General features: G+C 45.4%; 1 pseudogene; it reads right to left on the reverse strand.

The window, feature by feature from the left end:
* Positions 1-14,801: 14,801 nt before the first annotated feature.
* On the reverse strand, positions 14,802-16,345 carry LOC143440597 (glyceraldehyde-3-phosphate dehydrogenase pseudogene; annotated as a pseudogene).
* Between the last annotated feature and the right edge of the window lie 7,155 nt (positions 16,346-23,500).

Genomic DNA, 23,500 nt, shown 5'->3' on the forward strand with positions numbered 1-23,500 from the left:
AATTCTACAGCCTCCTTGAGGCAAGGCTGGGGAACTTAGGGAGACCCTCTTTTTCGTTTCAAAATACTAGCAACACATATAGCTAGGAGGGGTATTGACACCTATCTGGTGACCTGAGATTAATCCCTAGAAGTCACTCTAATGACTCCAAAGTTGTTTTCTGGCATCCCAAATGAATGTCCCTCATATTCCAATAATATCACTGTGTGTAAATCTCTAAGTCTATTACTTAATAAAATAAAAAGAAAGACACACACAAGCCACACAGGAAAATTGTCTAGCACATGGTAGTCCTGTGGCTCCGTCCCTGACCTCTAGCTCTGATTGGCAGAATATGCTGAAGACTTCCAATTTTGCGAACACAGACAAGTCCAGAGCTGGAACACAGTGACTGCTTATACTGGGTTCTAGGCTGCTGCTTTCAAGAGGGGGAGAGAAGCACTTTCGCACTTTGGAAGCAGAGCGAGCACTTCCCACTTGAGGACCACACCCTGACATATTCCTCCGGCCAAGTCTCCGGCCCATGTGCTTGATTGAAGAATCCCAGACAGCAAGGAGAAAAGCTTTCAGAGGTGTGGCAGAGGGATTTTGTTATGTTTCAGATTGTGAAGTTCAAGCCTAAGAGATGTTTTTTCAGAGCCACAGAGACATCCTCTGAGTTTGCAATCACAGCCTGAGCCCAGATCCTTCCTCAGCACAGCTCCAGACAGCGGTGGAACAGAACCGAGCCGCCTACCGGCCCAAACGCCCCTGCTCCCAAGCACGGTGCTCCCGGAAAGCAGCCCAACACAAGTTTATAGGACCCCACGCACTATTTCTACACCGGGAAGACCTGGGTATAAGGAGAAAGGGCCTCTTGCAGGAGAACATTCCAGGGAGAGACAGTCACAGGAGCACAATGCAGAGCAGGGCTTTCCTTGATACCCAAAGAAAAATAGAAGAGTAGCATGTCACGAGTGAAAGCATCCGGGCTGGTGAGATGGCTCTGCAGTTAAAAGCAGCTCTTCCAGAAGGCCTGAGTTCAATTCCCAACAACCACACGGTTGCTCATGAATGACATCTATCAAGGAATCTGACGCCCTCTTCCGACCTGGTGGTGTATATGCAGATTGAGGAGAGAGAGAGAGAGAGAGAGAGAGAGAGAGAGAGAGAGAGAGAGAGAGAGAGAGAGAGAGAGAGAGAGAGAGAGAGAGAGAGAGAGAGAGAGAGAGAGAGAGAGAGACTGAGAGAGAGACTCCCCTCTTGCAGGTTAAAATACGTTGCTTCACTGCTTGTAGGACCCCAGGAGCTTGCAGGCTTTGCTAAGAGAAACACTGCAGTCCTGCTTAGGAGGCCATGATTGGGATTGGATCTCATGGCTTTCTGAGTGACCGCTGGCCCACCACTAGGTTTCACCACTGAGTTCTGTCCTTAGGAGCCATGGCTTTGTTGGACCTAGACGCCCCCAATTTGTAGTCTCCTGTCTCAGTCTGTGTTACCGGCGATGTCCTGAAGGGACGGCAGGGGGCGCACGTCTCCGTGTTCCTGGAAGACTGTCTCAAGTCAGAAGCACTGAGCTAGGACAGCCCTTCTGGGTCCTGACACCTGAAAGTGCCTCCAAGGCTGAGTGTCCCTGGCTGAGCTCTTGTCCCCCAGGACTCCAGCGTCTGGAAATGCCAAGCACATTTTTGTGAAGACCGTGTCTAAGGAGCCCAGATCTTTACACTCACTTCTGGGACAGAATCTGGAACCCAGAGATCTCTGAATGGCAGGGAAGAGTAAAACCCCAGCTTTTGTATTTATGTTCATTTGAACATGAGCTCTCACTGTGTGAGTTAATCCGGGTCACTTTCATCTCATGACCTTCCAGTCTCACTGTGGTACACCCTACAGTCAGCTACTATTCCTTACAGACCTGGGTGGCATAGCCTGGTACAATTTTCCTTCTCAAAATAGGACTTAGAAAGCTTGTCTTTGGAAGGCAGAATTCCTCTAATGTGATGAGTCTCTGTGAGCACAGAGCCCTTCTGAGGCTCTAGCCAACCCTCTACCCCTAGACCTAAAACCTTTGTTAACCTTGCTGTTGTCTGTGAACTCAGAACCCCAGGGATGGCATCATTCCACAAACTTAAAAGAATAAAAGGGGGATGGAAAGATAACTTGGTGGTTAAGAGCACTGACTGCTCTTCCAGAGGTCCTGAGTTCAATTCCCAGCAACCACATGGTGACTCACAACCATGTGTAATGGGATCTGATGCCCTCTTCTGGTGTGTCTGAGGACAGCGGCAGTGTATTCATATACATAAAATAAATAAATCTTTAAAAAAAGAATAAAAGAAAAAATTAAATCTGTCTGACTCCAATTACCTCATTGTCCTGCGTTGACTTTCACTGAGTTCTGTTTCTCCACCGCTGCCAACAACATAGCATCCTCTTGGGGCCACAGAGAAAGGTCAGGAAGAGTCTTCCCTTCTCCACTTTTTTAGACACTACAAGGGTAAATTGACTAAGATCTTTAGGCATCTGATGGGCTTTGGTTGTGTCTCTTCCTCCCTGCTCACTATCCCTCCCCACTCCCAAATAAAAACCCCAAGCAAGGTAAATGCAGAAGAGACATGGGTTTAATTAACAGTTACACAGCTGGGTCTTACAGAAGATGGTTCCATTTTCAGGCAGGAAAATCAGGAGTTCAAGGCCAGGTTTGGCTTCCTACCAAACCAGAAGCTGGTATGGAATCTTGATAAAGCTCTCAATGTACACAATGGTAGTAACCTAGGACTTTATTTAAAGGGCTTCTGATGTCCTGCTATGACTTTCTTGACTACTACACTTTCATTTGCTGTACATATGTACATGTAGATCTAAAATGTCATGTATGTTGACAAAAATAAGTAAATTGAAAAGGGCCACGGGAACCCGGCTGTTGTATTAGAGGGAAAATCATCCAGCACGTGACAGTTCTGTAGCTCTTTTCCCAGCTCTGATAGCTGGAACATGCTGAAGACTTGTAATTGTGTGAACACAGACGAGTTCCCAGCTGGAGCACAGTGTATTTATTGGGTTCTAGGCTGCTGCTTTCAAGGGTGGACACTCAAAAGAGAAGTACTTTCTTCCTTTGGAAACAGAAAGGACACTTCTTTGTTTTTTTTTTTTTTTGTTTTTTTTTTTTTTGTTGTTGTTTATTTTTTGTTTTTGAGACAGGGTTTCTCTGTGTAGCCCTGGCTGTCCTAGAACTCACTCTGTAGACCAGGCTGGCCTCGAACTCAGAAATCCGCCTGCCTCTGCCTCCCAAGTGCTGGGATTAAAGGCGTGCGCCACCACCGCCCGGCCGGGAAAGGGCACTTCTTAAAGTGAGGTATTCCGCTGGCCACGCCAACGTGGTTGATTGAAAAACCTCAGACAGGAAAGTAAAAGCTTTCAGAGATCTGGAAGAGTGATGTGTTGTCTCAGACTGTGAAGTCCAAGCCTCAGAGATGTTTTTTTCAGAGCCACAAAAACACTGCAGGATCAGAATCAACTAACTCCCCACAGCTGTCTTCTGCCTCAGAGGCTGTGTTACCGGCAATTCCCTGAAGTGACAACAGAGGGCGCATGTTCTCATGTTCCTGGAAAACTGCCTTCAGTCAGGGACACTCAGCTAGGACAGCCCTTCTGGGTCCTGACAATGGAAAGTGCCTCTAAGGCTGAGTCCCTGGCTGAGCTCTTGTCCCCCAGGACTCCAGGGTCTGGAAATACTGAGCACATTTTTGTGAAGACCGTGTCTAAGGAGCCCAGATTTTTACACTCACTTCTGGGACAGAATCTGGAACCCAGAGCTCCCTGAATGCTAGGCAACAGTCTGGCTTTTGTATTCATGTTTTTTGTTTTTTGTTTTTGTTTTTGTTTTTTCGAGACAAGGTTTCTCTGTGTAGCTCTGGCTGTCCTGGAACTCACTCTGTTGACCAGGCTGGCCTCGAACTCAGAAATCCGCCTGCGTCTGCCTCCCAAGTGCTGGGATTAAAGGCGAGCGTCACCACCGCCCGTGTATTCATGTTTATAAGGACGTGGGCTCACATTGTGTAAGTTAATCCGGGTTACCTTCATTTCATGGTTTATTAGCGACATCGTGGCACACCCCACAGTCAGCTTGGATTGCTTTTTGCCCTGGATGACCTAGGCTGGTACTCTTTTCCTTTTAAAATAGGACTTCAGAAAATTTGTCTTGGGAAGGCAGAATTCCCCTAAATCTGTAAGTCTCAGTGAGCTAATGCCCCTTCTGAAGCTGCATCGTATCCCTCCTTCAGCCCTGTGACCTAAAACCTTTACTAACCTCGGTGTCCTATGAGCTCAGAACTCCAGAGATGGCATGAGCTAAACATAGTTCACACTGCTGAGCTACACCCCACAGAATCACATCCTCATTTATCTGATTTCTACCAGCAAGCCCTGTCTCTCCTCATATTGAACTCTTTTTTGGCTTTTAGAGACAGTGTTTCTCTGTATGAAGCTTTGGGTAGGTATCCTAAAACTGGCTTTAGATAGAAGACAGTGCCTGTACCTCCCCTGCCGAGCCCTCTGGTGGAAGGTCTGGGCCATTTAGGCACAGTTCCCTCTTATCCCAGAGTTTTAACGAGCAGAGGCTAGAACCCACAGCCTCACTCCCTGAAGCAATCACTCTCAGTTGAGCTCCGTTTCTCAGCCCTCCATGAATTTCATGTTGGTGGCACTCCCCAGTACATCCAAGCACATTCTATGAAAATGAGGTGAATATTTTGCCACCCAAGATGCCAATCACACTGTGGAACACTGCACGCTCCTGCTGCTCAGGCCTGAAGTGTTTGGTTTTAAGCTGCTCCATCATGTGCTCACTGTACCTCCAGATCCATGAATTTAGGGAGCATGCCTGCGTGGATGGCATATCCACTCAGACAAAATGCCTACACGCTTAAAACAATAACTGATAATTAAAAATCTTCATAACCCACAATTACCTCATTGTCTCATGTTCACTTGCACTGGGTCCACCTGTCTCCACTGCTGACCAACAGTGTAGGACCCTCTTGTGGCTGCAGAGAAATGTTAGGAAGAAAGGCTTCTCTCTTTCTCTTCCTTAGACACAACAATGGTAAACTGACCAAGACCTTTGGGCAGCTGTTAGGGCTTTGGTTGGGCCTTTTTCCCCATGGCCACTGCCCCTCCCCAGTCCCAAATAAATAACAGCTCCATAGAAGGTAAATGGAGTAACGACAGAGATTTTCTTAAAGATTACAGAGCAGAGGTTCCCAGAAGATGTTGAGAGTTACAGGCAGGAAAATGGGGGGAGTTCAAAGCCAGTCTAAAGGCTAGTCTGGGATCTTGAGTCAAACTATCCAACATACAAAATGCCCTTTTCCAAAAAATACCTGCTGGGAATAGTGACTCATGCCTTGTAGAAACACTTACTTGAAGCTGAGGCAGAATAACATCCTAGCACCAAGGCCTTTGTGGCCAACAGAATACAAGAAAAACAAAAAGAAGGAGGAGGAAGATGAAGAGGAGGAGGAAGAGGAAGAAGAAGACAAAGAAGAAAAAGAACAAGAAGAAGGAGAAGAAGAAAGACATAAGAACCAGAAAGGAGATTTCTGTGTTTTTGTGACAGAAAACACAGGAGGCTGGAGAGGTGAGTCAGTGTCTTAGAGCACTTCCCTACTTTCAGAGGAGCTTGGCATCTTTAGCAGCATCATGGTGGTTCAGCACAACCCAGAATTCCATTTCTAGGAACTCTAATGCCCTCATAGGACTTTCGCAACCACCAGACAAATGTTAGGTACACAAATGTACATGCAGGCATGAAATCTCATATGCATTAAAATTGCAACAGGTCGCAGACAAACTTATTTAAGTAATGGTTGGTTCAGCCCTGCAATTCTTGCCCATCAACTGAAGGAGGACTGTGTCTGGGGAACTTAGCAAGACTCTCTTTGACAATACTTGAAACATGACCAGGACAGTCATGGCTCCTGCCTGGTGAAATGGGGTTAATTCCTTGACATTTCTGTAAATATCTCCAAAATTGTCATATGATATCCCTAATCTATGCCCCCCCTCAACAGTATCAAAACAAAACAAAACAAAACACCAAGAACCACATACAAGAAACCACACTTGATCAGCCTGGAGAGATGGCTCAGCAGTTAAGAGCACTGACTGCTTTTCCAATGGTCTTGAGTTCAATTCCCAGCAACCACATGGTGGCTCACAACCATCTGTAATGGGATTTGATGCCCTCTTCTGGTGTTTGAAGAGAGTGACAGATACTCACATACATAAAATAAACCTTCTTTTAAAAAAAGAAAGAAATAAAAGACTTGTAATTGTAGGAACACAGGCAAGTCCAGAGATGATCATTGTGATTTGTATTATGTTTGATTTAGCTGCTGCTTTCAAGGGATGTCACTCAGGAGACAAGCACTCTCTCCTTTTGGAAGCAGAGAGGGCATTTCCCACTTGAAGAGCAACCATCTGTAATGGGATCTGATGCCCTCTTCTGGTGTGTCTGAAGACAGCTACAGTGTGCTAATGAAAGATAGAAAAATCATAAGTTGATCCCCTGAACCCTACTCTTAAAAGCAAAGACATAAAAACCTGTAAGTCAAACACTGTGTTGCCTCAGTCCCAGGAAATTAGCTGACCATTTGAACAGATGGCCCTAACTAAACAAACCTTAAGATTCATGGTGTCAGGATGCTATGGGCCCGAGATTAGCTTGGCCGGGCTTTGAACTAGCAGCCCTGAGACAGTTGGTGCCAGGATGCTAAAAGTTTGAGATAAGCCTGACCCCCTTGAACTGGAGCTCATGATATATAGTGTGAAACTGGTTCGAAATAGCCAATTATAAAGTGACACACCATCCATCTTAGGAATTTGAGATCAAATGTATCGATGACCTAGTGACCTGTTCCCCCTCCTTCCCCCTTCCCTAACTCCACTCTCAGCCTTCCCCCTTCCCTAACTCCACCCCCACCTGGTTTGTAGATGCCCCCTTAAAAGCTGTAAACTTCTTTTGTTCTTTTGCTGAATTCCGCTGCCCCTGTGCGGGCTTGAAGGAAAGACAGCCCTGGCTAGCCAGTAAACCTCTTGCAATTTGCATCAAGTTGTGTTTCTCGCGAGTGATTTGGGGTGCGTCTGCAGTTCTCCACGATCGGTGAGTTCCTTTTCATTTGGGTTTTACATTTTGGTTCCCTGACCGGGAAACAGCAGCCACTCACACACATAAATACATAAATCATTTTTAAAAAGTTAGTAACCATCCCTACTACTGCCTTTCGGGTCTCTGCAGCTTGCAGGCCTTGCTAAGAGAAAGCTACAGGCAGGCCTAGGAAACCCAGTTTCATCCCATGGCTTTTTGAAAACGGTCCTGAGGAGTGACAGCTGGCCCTCATTTTCTGGATTTGTACCATCAAGCCATCTCTTTCCTTGTGAACTCATTTGGGTTTTGGAGACAGGGTGTTGTAGCCGCCCTCGGCCACAAGTCAACTGGGTTCACCTGAAAGGGGGGCTGGGAATGAAAGGGGAAGGAGGGCGAGAAGAGATAAGGCCAAGACAAAGTTCTCTGATTAAGGCCCAAAGCTTTAATGTTCAGCTCTCAATTTAAAGGGGAAGACCCAACCCACAACCCCTCCCGGGTTCAGATGGGTGGGATAATCCATAGTCCATTCCAGGTCACGGCCGGAGATGTCTCAAGGCAAGCCCAGGGGCAGTTCTGCTGTGTTCAGAAGGCAGCCAAGGTGGGTAACTCCACCTAGATCCCGTCACTTGACCTTGCTGTAGCAACCAAGGTCTCTCAGTCCTGCTCATGGGGGGGGGGGGGGAGTACAGGGTGTCTCATGAAGCTTTATCCAGTAGCCTACAACTGGCTTTAGACAGCAGAGAGACTTTTGAACTCAGAGATCTTCCTCCTTCTGCTTGTCCTGCTGAGGGCGGTGGTAAAGGCCTGGACCTTTAATGTCCAACCCATATTTTTAAAACCTGTTATTCAGTTCTTATTATGCCTTGGCTAGCCTCAAACAATTCCTTATCCCAGATACCCAGGTAAATCTTCAGACTGGTGGTCTACCTCCTTCACAGTTACAGCACTTATCCTTTTTTTGTTTGTTTTTTCGAGACAGGGTTTCTCTGTGTAGCCTGGAACTCACTCTGTAGACCAGGCTGGCCTCAAACTCAGAAATCCTCCTGCCTCTGCCTCCCAAGTGCTGGGATTAAAGTGTGTGCCACCACTGTCCGGCTACATCACTTATCCTTGATATATGTCCGCGTGCAGCTTAGAACAGAACACACCAGACCAAATGGTTCCAAGTGGGGTTTATTCAGGAGATAGGGCAAGGAAGGAGTGGGGAGAAGAGGAAGAAGAGAGTGAGGTCAGGGGGTTCTGCCCATTTTATATGGGCAGTGACATATCCTCTCCCAGGTAAAGGTGGAAGGTAGCCAGGTGAATTCTGGGAATGTGTGGCAGTTGCCTTGGCAACGATGTGGGAGTCGCCTAGATATGATGTCACTGGGTTCGGAGCCTGATACCAACATACCTCCCTTTCTTATTATAAAGAGAAGAAAAAAAGAGGAGGGGAAGCTGATGGTGAAAGGGGAGTCGGGGCGCCTTGTCTCTTAAACTACTTCCTGCTGTGTAGGGGCATTGTCCATTTTGGGGTGTAGCTGGCTTTCACCATTGGGGTCCACTTGGTAGATGTGTGCTTCAGGTTTCTCTGTGGACAATGGCTGGCAATTCTGTAACAGGAACTGATTAATAGTTTGGTTCAAAATAATAACACCAGGAGGATGACTAAAAAGGGTGTTACAAAAGAGAGTATCTACTTTTATATGAGGTTTTTAAAAATCTGAGAACTGGAGGGCTCACGTTCCCTAAAAACAGCATTCTTCTTGGAGGAACCAGCGAAGACCATCTTCTTTAGCTGTCAGGAAATCTAGCTCCCGTCGGTTCTGAAGAACCACAGCTGGAATCCCATGAAAAGAGTGTCTTGTGTTGGTAGAAGAAATGGTTGATCCATGGTCCTAGCATATGTATCTGACAAGACCAATATGGGCAGCCTCCATAATCGTCTGGCCAGCTTCTATAATAATCTTCTATCTGGCCAAAGAAAAAGCAAGTATAGAGAACATAATATTAAGAAGAGATAACAGATATAGGGATGATAGCAATTTGGATCAGTTCCTGGCATCTGGCTATGGAGCAGTTTCCTGACCCTGTTTGGAAAGATTGTTTGTTATCTGTGGGGGTCTCTTGAACCTCAAATCTCCAGATGTAAGGGCTGCCCTGGATGGAAACAAGCAGCAGGGGGAGGACAAGAAACCCATTTCTAGTCCAGCAAGGTTGAGCTTGGCTGCCGGAGTGGAGACTTATTTTCTGGGATTGAGGACAAGGTGGGTGATCTTGACATTCTCTGGAGCTTAATAGAGCATGTTCCTGTTAGGGTCGATGTGCATGAAGAAGAGTCGATTTTAGGTGGAGAGATGAAAGGCTTGCAATGAGACAGGTGGACCCAGTAAGAGAGTCCCTCAAGTTTAGCAGCTGTAGGGGGTCACAAGAATTACCTTAAAAGGGCCTTGCCATTTGGGAGAGTGGGGTGAGGGCTGATGATCTTGAGGGGAGAGAAGGACTTGGTCTCCAATGTTGACAGGCAGTGGACAGGAGACAGTGTGTGGTCGAGGTAGATGGTGGTTGGCAAAGTTCCATAAGAGAGAAGGGAGGTGGCAAAGTAATGGGGTGAGTAGATGGTCTGGGATGGGAGAGCATTTAGGTGAAAGATCAGGAGTTAGAACTGGATGTCTATTCATGAGTTCAAAGGGTGAGATGAGGAGAGGCCACTTGGGGAGAGCTTGTAGCCTGAAAAGAGCCAGAGGTAGGAGATTTTACCCAGTCAAGATGAAGTTCCTGTGACAGCTTGACAAGAGTGGTTTTTAAAGAGGGGTTAGTTCTTCCTACCTTACCTGAAGATTGAGGTGGTAAGGAATGTGGAAATGCCAGCGGATATCTAGGACCTTAGATAGAATTTGAGAAACCTGGGAAGTAAATTCAGGACCATTGTTTGAGTAGAGGGAGGCTAGGACACCAAATTGGGGGATGATTTCTCAGAGGAGGAGATCAGAGACTGGGCCCTTTTGTTAGTTGTGGGAAAAGCCTCTACCCAGCCTGAGAAGGTATCCACCAAGAGGTTTTTTTTTTTGTTTGTTTGTTTGTTTTGTTTTTGTTTTTGTTTTTTGAGACAGGGTTTCTCTGTGTAGCCCTGGCTGTCCTGGAACTCACTCTGTAGACCAGGCTGGCCTTGAACTCAGAAATCCACCTGCCTCTGCCTCCCAAGTGCTGGGATCAAAGCCATGTGCTACTACTGCCGGCCCCCTTTTTTTTTGAGACAAATTTTCACCATGAATACCTGGCTGGTCTGGAACTCACTATATAGACCAGGCTGGCTTCAAATTCATAGAAATCTGACTGTCTTTGCCTCCTGAGTGCTGGGATTAAAGGCACACACTATTAAATGTTTGACTACCAAACCATTTTGATCTAGGAGCTGGAGAGATGTCTCAGTAAAGAGAACCCAGGCTTAAATCTCTGTACACACATGGCAACTCAAAAACTCCTTTCTTAGGCTGGTAAGATGGCTCAGCGATTAGGAGCACCGACTACTCTTCCAGAGATCATGAGTTCAAATCCCAGCAACTACCTGGTGGCTCAGAACCATGCATAATGAGATCTGATGTCCTCTTATGGGGTGTCTGAAGACAGCTACAGTGTACTTACATATAATAAATAAATAAAAACCTTTGGGCCAGAGTGAGCAGGGCCAGAGCGAAAGGGAGAAGGAAAAACAACAAAACAACAACAACAACAACAACAAAACCAAACCTCCTTTCTTGGGCTCTTAAGTGGTTTAAAATTTTACCTAGTAAAACAGCCATTTGTATTTTCCCTTAGCTTTTGGGAACTTTATTTTTGCCTTCTTTCCCTTTGCTTAGGTACCTGCAGAACAGCCAGGACAAGTCAGTGTTAACTCCAACCTGTGCTGCAAGAGCTGCTGGCCGGGGGTGGGCTGCTGGCTGGACATTCCAGCCATTAGTAGGAAACTGCCAGAGGACATTTGTGCACCTTCAGACAAGCCTTCTAACCTCTCGCTGGACAGTGGTGAACTTCATTTCCTCTAGGTCTCTGTAGAAGTAGAGATTAGGCAAACCCTCTGTGGGTGCTCATGGGAAATGATACCAAGCATGTAGAGAACTTCCTGAGCCAGCATCCAATCCATCAGACCTACTGAATGAGTCCCCTTGTTGTGATATGTGATATAATGTCCACATAGCCTAGAGCAATGGCAGGCAGGTTGACAGAAGATGCTTCTGTGATGGTCTGGTGATCAGCAAAGGGATCAGTCATCACTAGAAGCTGTGGCTCCCTGAAGGTCATTTGGATCTAGTTACTGAAGGTCCCAGGTATGAAGAAACCAGGAGTTGGAGCAACTCCAGTGGCAATAGCAAACTTTAGCACAACTTGAGAGCTCAGTGTTCCTGAAAGAGATGCTGACATCAGCAGGGTTCTCTATGGCAACAATGGCTTAAAGTACTAGCAATTGCTTCTCCCAGGCCGGGCAGTGGTGGCGCACGCCTTTAATCCCAGCACTTGGGAGGCTGAGGCAGGCAGATTTCTGAGTTTGAGGCCAGCCTGGTCTACAGAGTGAGTTCCAGGACAGCCAAGGCTATACAGAGAAACCCTGTCTTGAAAAACAAAACAAAACAAAACAAACCCCCCCAAAAACAAAAAAACAAAACAAACAAAACAAAACAAAAAACCAAACAACCCCAAAAAACTGGGGAAAAAAAGAATAAGAAAGAAAAGACAGTTTTGGAAAGAGGAGCATGGAGGTGATGGACGCCTTTAATCCCATTGGTAAGTGATCTGAAGTTCAAGTGAGTTCAAGGCCAGTCTGATCTTCAGAGGGAGTTCCAGAACAGCCTCGGCTAAACAGAGAAATCATGGGACTGGACAGATGGCTCAGCAGTTAAGAGCACTGACTGCTCTTCTGGAGGTCCTGAGTTCAATTCCTAGTAACCACATGGTGGGTCACAACCATCTGTAATGGTCTGTCTGAAGATAGCTACAGTGTACTCACATATAATAAATAAATAAACAAAACAACAAAAAAAGGAAAAAAAAAAGAACAAAAGAAAAGAGTGTTAGAATGAAATATAGCTCTCACCTTGCAGGAAATAAATGGTTATTCTTACCCGAGGCAGGTAGCTTCTTTGAGTTCAAGATTCCATTTCAAATTAAAAGAGTTTTTCCTTTAATTTTGAAACAGAGTTTCACCCACAATGAAGCCCTGGCTGGCCTGGAGCTCATGATGTAGACCAGACAGGCCTCAAACTCATAGAGATCCACCTGTCTCAGCCTCCCAAATGCATGCCACCCCTCTGGGTAAGAGCTTATTCTTGAGTCAAACATGAGTGACCATGGCTTCCAGGTTAGAACATACAGATTCAGGACGGCATGGAAGACATATTCAACTTGGAAGCAACTGCAAGAGGGTTTAGTAATTACAGCACAAAAGATATTTAAAATAACGATTTAACCAACCGGGCTGGAGAGATGTCTCAGTGGTTAAAAACACTGACTGCACTTCCAGAGGTTCTGAGTTCAATTCCCAGCAACCACATGGCGGCTCACCACCATGTGTAATGGGATCTGATGCCCTCTTCTGGTGTGTCTGAAGACGGTGATAGTGAGTGTACTTACATACATAAAATGAATATTTTTTAAAAAAAAGAAAAAACAAAACAAAACCAACCAATGAAACAAACAAAAATCAACGGAAACATCAGGTGAGCAGGTTACAAAAAAGTGGGAAAACCTCAGCCTGGGTGTCAGATGCTGCCTGGTGACTTTTTTTTTTTTTTTTTGCTTTTCGATTGTTAGAAGGTTGAGAGTTTCTAGGACTGAATTTTAATTAATTTTGAAACAGGTTCTCACCATGCATTTCCTGCTGTCTAGGCATCCACTAGGTAGACCAGGCTGACCTCAAACTCTCTGATATCTACCTGCCTTTGTTCCCAGGGTGGAGATGAAATGCATGTGTCACACTCCAGCCTGTAAGACAACATTTTAAAAGCTCTACATGTCCTCTGCTGCAGCTGGTCTGCATATGTGGAAGGTAGGCACACACACACACACACACACACACACACATGCACACACACACACACATGCACACACATTAATAAAAATAAATATATGTTAAAAAAGCCACCCTTTGTCCCCTCTGTGTCATCCATGCGTCATAGTACATCTGTGCCTGTACACCTGGCTCAGAGCAGGGCAGTGCCAAGCACAACTGTGACCTGCATTTGAATCCTCTTAATCTACTTTAGTTAGCATGATGTGCCGTGCCAACCCTGACCAGCAGGAATTAAGACACGGAACAACCGGTTCCTTCTCACAGCAGCTTACTCAGGATGCTTAGCCGTTGGTAGTCAAGATGGCGAGCCCGCGATTCCTTCCCGGGCGCAGCTTATAAACCCTGCCAGGAGCCCATGAACTCATGCCAGGTATCATCTCTCCATAGGCTCGTGACGCTTGCGTAAGATCAGGCCACCTTGAAGCACAGCCTTCACACCTAATAAGGACTTGTTTCTCACTCGGCCCTCGGGTGGCCATCGCCATCTTGGGGCGAGGTTCTTATGGCGCCTTAACCTCATGATTGAGATATTTGCCCTGAGAATGTTTCGTCTGAAAGGAAGAAAATGAAATTTATACCAAGAGTTAATACTCAAGGCCAAAGACTTGCAGTTTTAGTATGCAATGGGCATCACTATCAAAAACAACAGGCTTGGCACAAGAATGGAGGCTATGAAAACCCCAGAGATATCTATGAAAGCATTACTGGGCCATGTTGATTTCTAGACCAACCCTCTTCAGGGGGAAACTTAGCTTCCTGAAGCCACAGATCCTTGAGACATGTTCTGTTCATAGAAGCAAACTGTAATCCTGCTTTGATATGAAAAAAGTCCCTCTGAAGCCAGCGGTGGTGGCACACGCCTTTAATCCTGGCTCTTTTGAGGCAGAGGCAGGTGGATCTCTGAGTCTGAGGTCAGCCTGGTCTTCAGAGCAAGTTCCAGGACAACCAATTTTCATCAGGTATTTATTTGCTCTCCTTTATATATAAGATAAATAGAAAGCAGAATTTGTTTTTCAAAGGGGATGCAGTGAACTTTATTGATGATAAACTGTGCCCTCCCCACAGCCTTGAGCAGGCCTGAAAGACCTTGTTTACCACAATAGACCAAATAATAGGACCTAGGTGGAGTTACCCACCTTGGCTGCGTACAACCTGCTACAGGAACTTAGAAGAATAAATTGCCCACTGAACTTGCCTTGAGACATCTCCGGCAGTGACTAAGGATGGGTTCCCTTACCCATCTCTGGCAGTAACTAAGGATGGGTTCCCCCACCCATCTCCAGCTGAAACAAGAAGGGGTTTGGTGGGGCTTTCCCTTTAAGTTAGAAGAGCTGAATATTAAACTTCAAGCCTTGATCAGAAAACTTTGTCTTGGCTTCATGCTTTTCTTGCCTCTCTGTCCCCACTTTTTCATTTCCAGCCCCTTTTTCAGGTGAACCCAGTTCTTCCATGGCCTCAGGCAGCTACAATATTACAAGAGACTAGGGCTCCCTAGGCTACTTTCTAGGGTTCTGGCATGCAAACTGTGAGGCAAGATGCTAAGTGTCTGGGGCTGAGTTGAGACAGCAGCAGCAGAGGGTCTTTCTCTTTCTCTTGTGTCCTTGCTGAGGTGGGCTGGTCCAGGGCTTCTTACTCCTTGGACGCCACGTAGGCCATTAGGTTCATCACCCCATTGCTGTACTCATTGTTATACCAGGAATTGAACTTTACAAGATTGTCCTTAAAAGCAATGCCAGCCTCAGCATCAAAGGTAGAAGAGTGGATGTCACTGTTAAAGTTGCAGGGGACAACCTGGTCCTCAGTGCAGCATAGGGTACCCTTTAATGGGCCCTCAGATACATGTTTCATCATGGTCTTGGTGTCATTATACTTGCCAGCTTTCTCCAGGTGGTATGTGATATCCATGATGGACACACTGGGGATAGGAACAGAGAAGGCCATGGCAGTGAGCTTCCTGTTCAGCTCTGTAATTGAACACCCCCAAACTCGGGAGACCCTTACTCAAGTCTCAGGAAATCACGGCCACCCAAAAATTGCAAGACACTGTACCTGGATGCAATCAGCAGAGGTTTATTAGGGAGAGTTGGCCAGCTAAGGTCAATTCGGTTCACTCACACAGGAGTTGAACTGACAAAAGACCAGCAAGCTGAGGGGCTTCTTATAGCACGGGATGGGGAAAGGGAGGAATTTTCACGTGGCTACAAATGATTGGTTGCTTTACAATTTTTGAACATCAGCAGGCTGTACCAGTCAATGGGGGTGGAGGGCAGTTCCTGCTGGCAGAAGCGTATCTAGGTTAGCAGAGCATCTAGTTAGACTTAAATTACAGCTTTCTGGAACACTGGGAAGACCTGGGGCAGGGGGAGGGAGGGGTAACCATGGAAACATAACATAAAAACAGTGGAAAGTTATCTAGTTCCTGGAACCACCGAGATGACTTGCATCTTTCTTTGTGGTCAGGAATGTGTCTTCCTGCTTTGGGCCTTCCCCACTGACAGGTGACAGGTGGGTTCTCTTCCTTGAGGTCTGAGGAATGTTAATTACTCTCTCCCTTCCTCTCTTGAATGTTAATCTAGCAAGTGTCCTCTGACTCAGGGATAATGTACCCCTCCTGGAATGTGGAATGTATCCCGGGGCAGTGAAGGTCCAAAATCTTACATTCAGTTCTGCTTTCTGGAACTAGTGAACCTGCATCCTTTTGCTCAGGTCTAGGGGTAAAGAAAAAGCATGTATATATTTTATAAAATGATCTTTATAATTTTTCACTCTACATAATGATTTTCCTCATAGCCTTGGCAGCACTGGTGGATGCAGGGACGATATTCTGGGCAGCCCCACAGCCATCATGCCACAGCTGTCTAGAGGGGCTATTCACAGTCTTCTGAGTGGCAGTGATGGCACGGACTATGATCATGATTCCTTTTACAATGCTAAAGATGTCATGGATGATGTTGGCCAGAGAGTTAAGCAACTGATGGTGCAGGAAGCATTGGTGACAATTTTGAGTGAGTTGTCATATTTTCGTGGTTTACACCCATCACAAACATGAGGGCATCAGCAGAATAGGCAGAGATGATCCTTTGGACTCCATCCTTCAAGTGGGCCCCAGCCTTCTCCATGGATGGCACCGTTCTCTCCACTTTGTGGGTTCTGGATACTGAAACTCGAGTCATGAGCCTTGACAACAAAAGGCTTTACCACTGAGACATCGCCTCTGGTCCCTTTTGAAACAGGTGTCATGTATCACCTCAAAGTTGTCTGCCTCTACCACTCAAATGCAAGAATTCTAGGGATGAGCCACCCATAATCTCTTTCTGTATATCTTGTGACAAGATAATCCCATTGGGCTGTGATAAGGTTTATTGTGGGTATGGTACTGGGATTGAATTTAGGCCCTAACAGATGCTACACAAGGACTCTACCACCTTAGCTCTGTTTCAAGTCCTGATCGTCCTGCCTCCAAGTGCTAGGATTATAGGTGTGCACCAGCATATCCTGCCTATAGAGATTTCTGTTCTTAAAAGGGCCGGATGTGGTCATATATACCTATAATCTCAGTATTTGGGAGATAAGAGTTCAAACCCAGCCTGGGCTACTTAGTGAATTTGAGTCCATCCAGGGCTATTCAAAAGCATGTCTCAAAAGAGAATAGAAACCATTATTTAGCCCCCCCCCAAAAATAGGCAAAACAGAGGTCTCTTGGGGTGGAACATTCATTTTTAATATAAAATATGAACTACCTAGGGTCCTTTGATATCATCATCTTAATCTAGACATGTTAAGAATTTTAAAGACCTTCTGCTCTTCTGAAGTAAAGTCTTCACTTACATGATCAAAGGGTCATTAACTTCATCAGTAGTTCCTCTAAAAATTAAGCCTTATCAAAGCAAGAAGTAGTGGCACAGGACTTTAATCCCAGCACTCAGGAGGCAAAGGCTAGCCTGGTCTACATAGCGAGTTCCAGGATAGCAAGGACTAGGTAGAGAAACCCTGCCTTAAAAAACAAAACAAAAGAAAACAAACAAAACAACAACAACAACAAAAAGCCTTATCAGGGAATGTTGACTATAAACTGTAATTCCAGAATTCCAGAGGCTAGCCTTTACCCTCTAGAGGAATGGATGTGCTCGGACAGAGAGCAGAAAATGGTAATTAGGAGCCATGGCGAAGTCTCAGTAATAAAAGGCATTTGCCTCCCAAGCCTAATGACTTGAATATACTGCCTGGGTAAAAAGAAGAGATCTGACTCCTGCAAGTTGTCCTCTGACCTCCATACACAGGCCATTTTAGATATACCATTTTAGGCGTTCCCATATGTGTGAGCATGCACGCACATATACACACTAGACACAGAAGATGTTAAAGAGAATTGCTAAGTGAGTTGGCATTTCTGCCCCACTTCTGTGTGAACAGCCAAAAGAATTGAAAGCTGGGACAGCTAGGTGTCCCAAGCTTGTAATCCCAACATTTAGAAAGCCGAAAGTTCAAGGCCATTTTGAAGTCTATAGGTAACTCAGGGCTAGCCTGAGCTACATAAGAGCTGTCAAACGTCTTGCCAAAACCCCAAAAAATGGCCAAATAAGTGAGCAACCAACCAAACCAAACCTAGTAAAGTCACGTGTGGTGACACATAGCTATAATGCTACCATTCTGATACAGGGCAAATTTGAAGCTGGTCTGGGATTTTTTTTTTTTTTTTTTTTTTTCGAGATAGGGTTTCTCTGTGTAGCCCTGGCTGTCCTGGAACTCACTCTGTAGACCAGGCTGGCCTCGAACTCAGAAATCCGCCTGCCTCTGCCTCCCAAGTGCTAGGATTAAAGGTGTGCGCCACCACTGCCTGGCAGGTCTGGGATTTTATACACATACACATACACACACACACACACACACACACACACACACACACACACACACACGGGAGCCTCCTGCTAAGGGCTTAGCAGGTAAAAGTATTTGTCCAAGTCTGATATTTGAGTTCCACTCCCAGGACCCCCAGAAGTTGTTCTTTAATTTCTACGTGATCTCACCACACATACCCACTCCACCACCCCAAATACACACAATAAATAAATAATTTTTATTTTGAACCAGGAATGGTTAAAAGCCAGGCCTTTAGTTTCAGCCTTGGGAGGTAGAGGCAGGCATTTATCTTCCAGTGAGAGGCCACCCTTGGTCTGCATAGCAAGTTTTAGGCCAGCTAGTATTGCACACTGAGACCTTGTCAAAAAAGAAAAAAAAATGCAGAGCTGGGGGCATGGTGTTGTGATGCAGTAGACACTTGAGAAGCCTGTTCACATGTTGAGTTTAAGGGAATAGAAAAACTAGTATCCAGCTGGTGACTACACTGAATGTTCAGGATTCTATGGTATCACTGAGCCTTTCTCAGGGTGAGTTTTAAGCACTAAAACAACATTGTGGGTTGGTATACTTCAGTTAACAAGAGCAGTTAGTTAGGAGTAAAACTACAGAAGTCAAAATGCAAGATTAGTACATTTAGAGAATTTCCAAGATCTGTGGAATTTGATGGATGAGGTCTTTGTTTTCATTTCTGCTTGCACTTGTTTTACAGCCTGAATGGTACTTACTTCATGGAGTCAGTTGTGCTAAGAGCTGGTGGCCTACTAAAGATCTGGGGCCTGTTGCATGCCCTACTGGCCTCAGTGGATGAGTCAAATTGTGAGTTCATTCTCTTTAAAGAGGTGTAGTTGGTCCTAAGGACCATTAATTTTACTGAGAAGACAGATAATAGGCTATATTTTTATGCAAGGCTTAATTCAACCAGAATGAGAATTAAAGGCCCAGTCAATGCAGATAGCAGAGTAGTTAGCCAGGGGTCCAAGAGATCAGAGAGTGGTATTAATTATTAAATTTTTGATTATGTCTCACTTTTTAGGGAGGTTTTCTCCAAAAATGGCAAGAGTTTTCTCTAATAATTACTGATCAATTAGCATAGAGATAGCAGGTTTCTCCCATAGCCATCTATAGTTTTGTTTATCTCATGAGACGTCTAAGTCTCTCCAATTTTGTAGTACCGTTTCTACAAGAGAATCTAACTGTTGCTTTAATTCAGAAATGGAAACTTTTAATACCTTAGGTCCTGGATCAACCAGTCTACGTAGTTTGAAAAGCATCAGAAAGGGTACATTTAGTTAAACCATTACTATATGCCCACCGAGTAGTCTCAGGGGCTGGGTAATAGTGCCATTGTCTAGATGAATTACCCATAACACAGAATAACAGGCATCAGAATAAGGGCAAGTGCCTAAGTTGAAGGTTTTGGATATTAGAAAAGTTTCCACCCCTTGCAAGTCCTCTAACATTAATTTAGGCTATTCCCAGTCACAGTGAGTTTCTCCAGTCAGTCAATGGGCTGACAGTTCATATCCCTATGTAATATGAGGGCCATGTGTCTAAGCATAATGAGCAGTCCTGGCTGACTTTTGGCTGGGAATGATTTAATGTATCCCCAGGATCATCCCTTCCCAGGTTTTCCATTTTCCAAAAACTAGAATCTTAATCTCCTTCTCTCTTTTTCTGAGACAGGGTCTCACTATGTAGTCTGGCTATCCTGGGACTTACTGGAATTTACTATTCAGTCAAGGTTGGGTTCAACCTCACAGAGATCTGTTTGCCTCTGCCTCCTGAGTGCCGGGATTAAAGGGGTATGTCGCCACCACCTGACTTAACCATTCCATTTTTAAAAGGCTTAGGAACAAACCTGTCTCTGTGTTTGGGATTTTTCAGATTTGGAAACAGTTGGATAGATTTCCATGTTAATATGTACACGTACACACACACACACACACAAATCTGAATCAGTTTGAGATTTGAATATTATATTTCTTTTTTTTTTTTTTTCTTTCTGAGACAGGGTTTCTTCTCTGTACTGGAACTCACTCTGTAGACCAGGCTGGCCTCAAACTCAGAGATCCTCCTGCCTCTGCCTCCCAAGTGTTGGGATTAAAGGTGTGCCACCACTGCCCGGCTGAGATTTGAATATTTCAATTAAGAATATTCAGTGTATTTTGGTTTTTTTTGCTTCATTATTTTGAGACATGTTGTGCATGTATATAAATGTCCTAGACAGAATGCTTGCCTGACCTACTAATCATCAGGCCTTAATTCCATTACAGGAACCAAACCCAGGAAATTACCTGCTGTTCTAAGAGAACCTCAGGAAATTACCTGCTGTTCTAGAAAGACTAGTCAGACAAAGTTAAGAAAGGACGTTCTCAGGTCTCAGGTCCCAGGAACTTAAAGAACGTATGGCATTTCCCAGGAGCGGGTTATGACACTGGGATAGTCTAGGGCAATAAGGATATGACACTGGGATAGTCTAGGGCAATAAGGATATGACACTGGGATGGCCTTAGACAGTGAGGATTCAATAGTGGGATAGCCCTAAGCAATGACCCTTGCCCAAACTTTCTGGTTTGCTGTGTCCTTATAACCTGCCCCCAAAATTAAAGTTTCAGAGCTTGATCAGAACCCCAGACTTGCTCTCATTCTTTGTGTCTCTTGTCCTTTCATTCTTTCACCCCCTTCCCTAAGGTCTCATCGACCCTTGCCCAAACTTTCTGGTTTGCTGTGTCCTTATAACCTGCCCCCAAAATTAAAGTTTCAGAGCTTGATCAGAACCCCAGACTTGCTCTCATTCTTTGTGTCTCTTGTCCTTTCATTCTTTCACCCCCTTCCCTAAGGTCTCATCGAATCCCCGAGGGCCAGGGCAATTCCATCCCCTACAACATACAGGAGGCATAACGTGCTAGTTCCACTTGAGCTCACAGAGAGCCTGTGCATTCTCCCCCAAAGGTGGGAGTGGGAGTGGTTGACACCTGATGCTTTTGTCAGTTTATCTACACTCAGCCACTTGCAGGCAATCCTGTGTTGCTTGAGAGCCCCGGTCAGGTCAGGAAGCAACAAGATGCAAGGTTTAAAGCCTCAGTCTTAGTAAAAGTGTTTCTCTGAGATCAAGTAGTAGGGCCTAATACTGAGTGATTTGGAGCTCAGCACTGTCACTAGTATGTCGATACCCTTCCACTGCCTGACACTAGTAAATCTTGTCAGAAGGAAAACGTCATTGCTTTGCTCAGTAGGATGGCAGTAACCACAATAGCCAGCAGGCAACTGGGGTGATCCTGATGTCACAGCATCTAGTTTCTTTGACAAGTATTGAATTGGTCTCCTCCAAGGCCCCAAGATTTAACTTTTAAAGTTTAAGGTTCTCATGAGAGCTGGGCGTCTTTATAAGCTGGTGTTCCGGCACTCCATAGGAATCTGGCACTGTCCCTCCAGACAGGCAAGACTGTAAAGTCTAAAGGTGAGAAGGCCTACCTACCTATTCTAATCTGGCATCTTTCTGTGACAGCTGGAGCTGAAGGGAAACTCGGATCACAAGGCTCAGTTGTGGAAACTCAACATCTCTGGGGCCAAAGAAATGGAGGTGCATGGTGGTCGGAAACCTATAATAATTTTTGTACCAGTTCCTTGGCTGAATCTTTCCATAAAATCCAAATGGTCTGTAAATCGGAAAAAAAATGGTTAGTGGGAAGCACATTGTTTCATCCCATAAGGAGTATTCTGTTTAAATCAATTTGCAGGGGGAGGGAACCCAAAACTTTGAAAAATAAGCCAAACCGAGGAAGAAGGAAGTGAGGGAGGAAACTGAGTAGGAAAGCAGATGGAGAGGAGAATGGATCGAGGTCAGGATCAGGTGTAGGAAGGACGGGAGAAGGAGCCAGAGGGCCAGGAGAATGAACGAAAATTTGCATTTAAGGGGAATCTCTAGGAAGTCCCAGAGATTGGTCCCTGGAATGGGTGAGGTGCCCAGTGGAGGGATAAAAACACCAACCCATCCACAAAACTTTCAACCCCCAATTTGTCCTGTCTAAAAGAAATTCAGGGACAAAGATGGAACAGAGACTGAGGGAATGGCCAACCAATAGTTGGCCCAACTTGAGATCTATCCCATAGGCAATCACCAATCCCTGACATTACTGATACTCCGTTGTGCTTTCAGACAGGAACCTAGCATAACTGTCCTCTGAGAGGCTCCACCCAGCAGTTGACTGGAACAGATGTGGATATCCACACCCTAACATTGGATGGAACATGGGAACTCTTATGGAAGAGTTGAGGGAAGGACTGAAGGCCTTGAAGGGGATCAGAATTCCACAGGAAGATCAACAAAGTCAACTAACCTGACCCCTTGGAGGCTCTCAAGAGGCTGAGCCACAAACCAAAGAACATATACTGGACTGAGGCTCCCAGCACATAGGAGTGACATAACCTATACCCAGAAAGACAAACATGGTATGTACTCCCTTATAAGTGGATATTAGCCGTAAAGTAAAGGATAACCATGTGGCAATCCACAGACCTAAAGAAGGTAAGTAACAAGGAGGGCTCAAGGGGTGGGGGTGGGGCTTGTGAATCTCACAGAGAAGGTGGGATAGAATAGACATCATGGGTAGATAGTGGGGGTAGGGAGGATATGGGGTTGGGGTTGGGCATGGAACAGGAGGGAACAGGAGGGAACAGGTGGAGGGAAGATGGAGGGAAAGACAACTGGAATTGGATGTGGGGTGGGGAACCACCTCTGGGATAATCTAGAAGCCCAGGGCAATGAAAATTCCCAGGAATCTCTGAGGGTGATTCTAGCTAAGACATCTAGCAATTAGCCTCAACCAGCCATCTCCTGTAACCAGGCAAGATTTCTTTCTTTCTTTCTTTTTTTAAAATTTTTTTTTTTTAAGATTTATTTAGTTTATGTATATGAGTACACTGTTGCTGTGTTCAGACACACCAGAAGAGGGCATCTGATCCCATTACAAAGATGGTTGTGAGCCACCACATGGTTGCTGGGAATTGAACTCAGGACCTCTGGAAGAGCAGCCAGTGCTCTTAATTGCTGAGCCATCTCTCCAGCCCCCAGGCAAGATTTCTAATGGAGGGATTGGTACACCAACTCAGCCACACAACCTTAGACCTACCATTTGTCCTGCCTAGAAGATGTTCAGGAGTAAAGATAGAAGAGAAATTGAGGGAATGGTTATCCAATGACCAGTCCAGCTTGAGATCCATGCCATGAGAGAGAGCCCACCCCTGACACTGTTCATGACAGTCTGCTGTGTTTGAGAGGAGAGCCTACCATGACTGTCATCAGAGAGGCTTTACCCAGTGCTGATGGAAACAGATGCAGAGACCCACAGGCCAACACTAGGCAGAGCTTGTGGAATCCTGTGGAAGAGGATTGTAGGAGCCGGACGGTTCAAGGTCACAAGAAAACATACAGCACCAAATACCCTGGGCCCAAAGGGGCCCACAGA

Source organism: Arvicanthis niloticus, chromosome 30 (assembly GCF_011762505.2).
Source record: "Arvicanthis niloticus isolate mArvNil1 chromosome 30, mArvNil1.pat.X, whole genome shotgun sequence".
Taxonomy (NCBI): Eukaryota; Metazoa; Chordata; class Mammalia; order Rodentia; family Muridae; genus Arvicanthis; species Arvicanthis niloticus.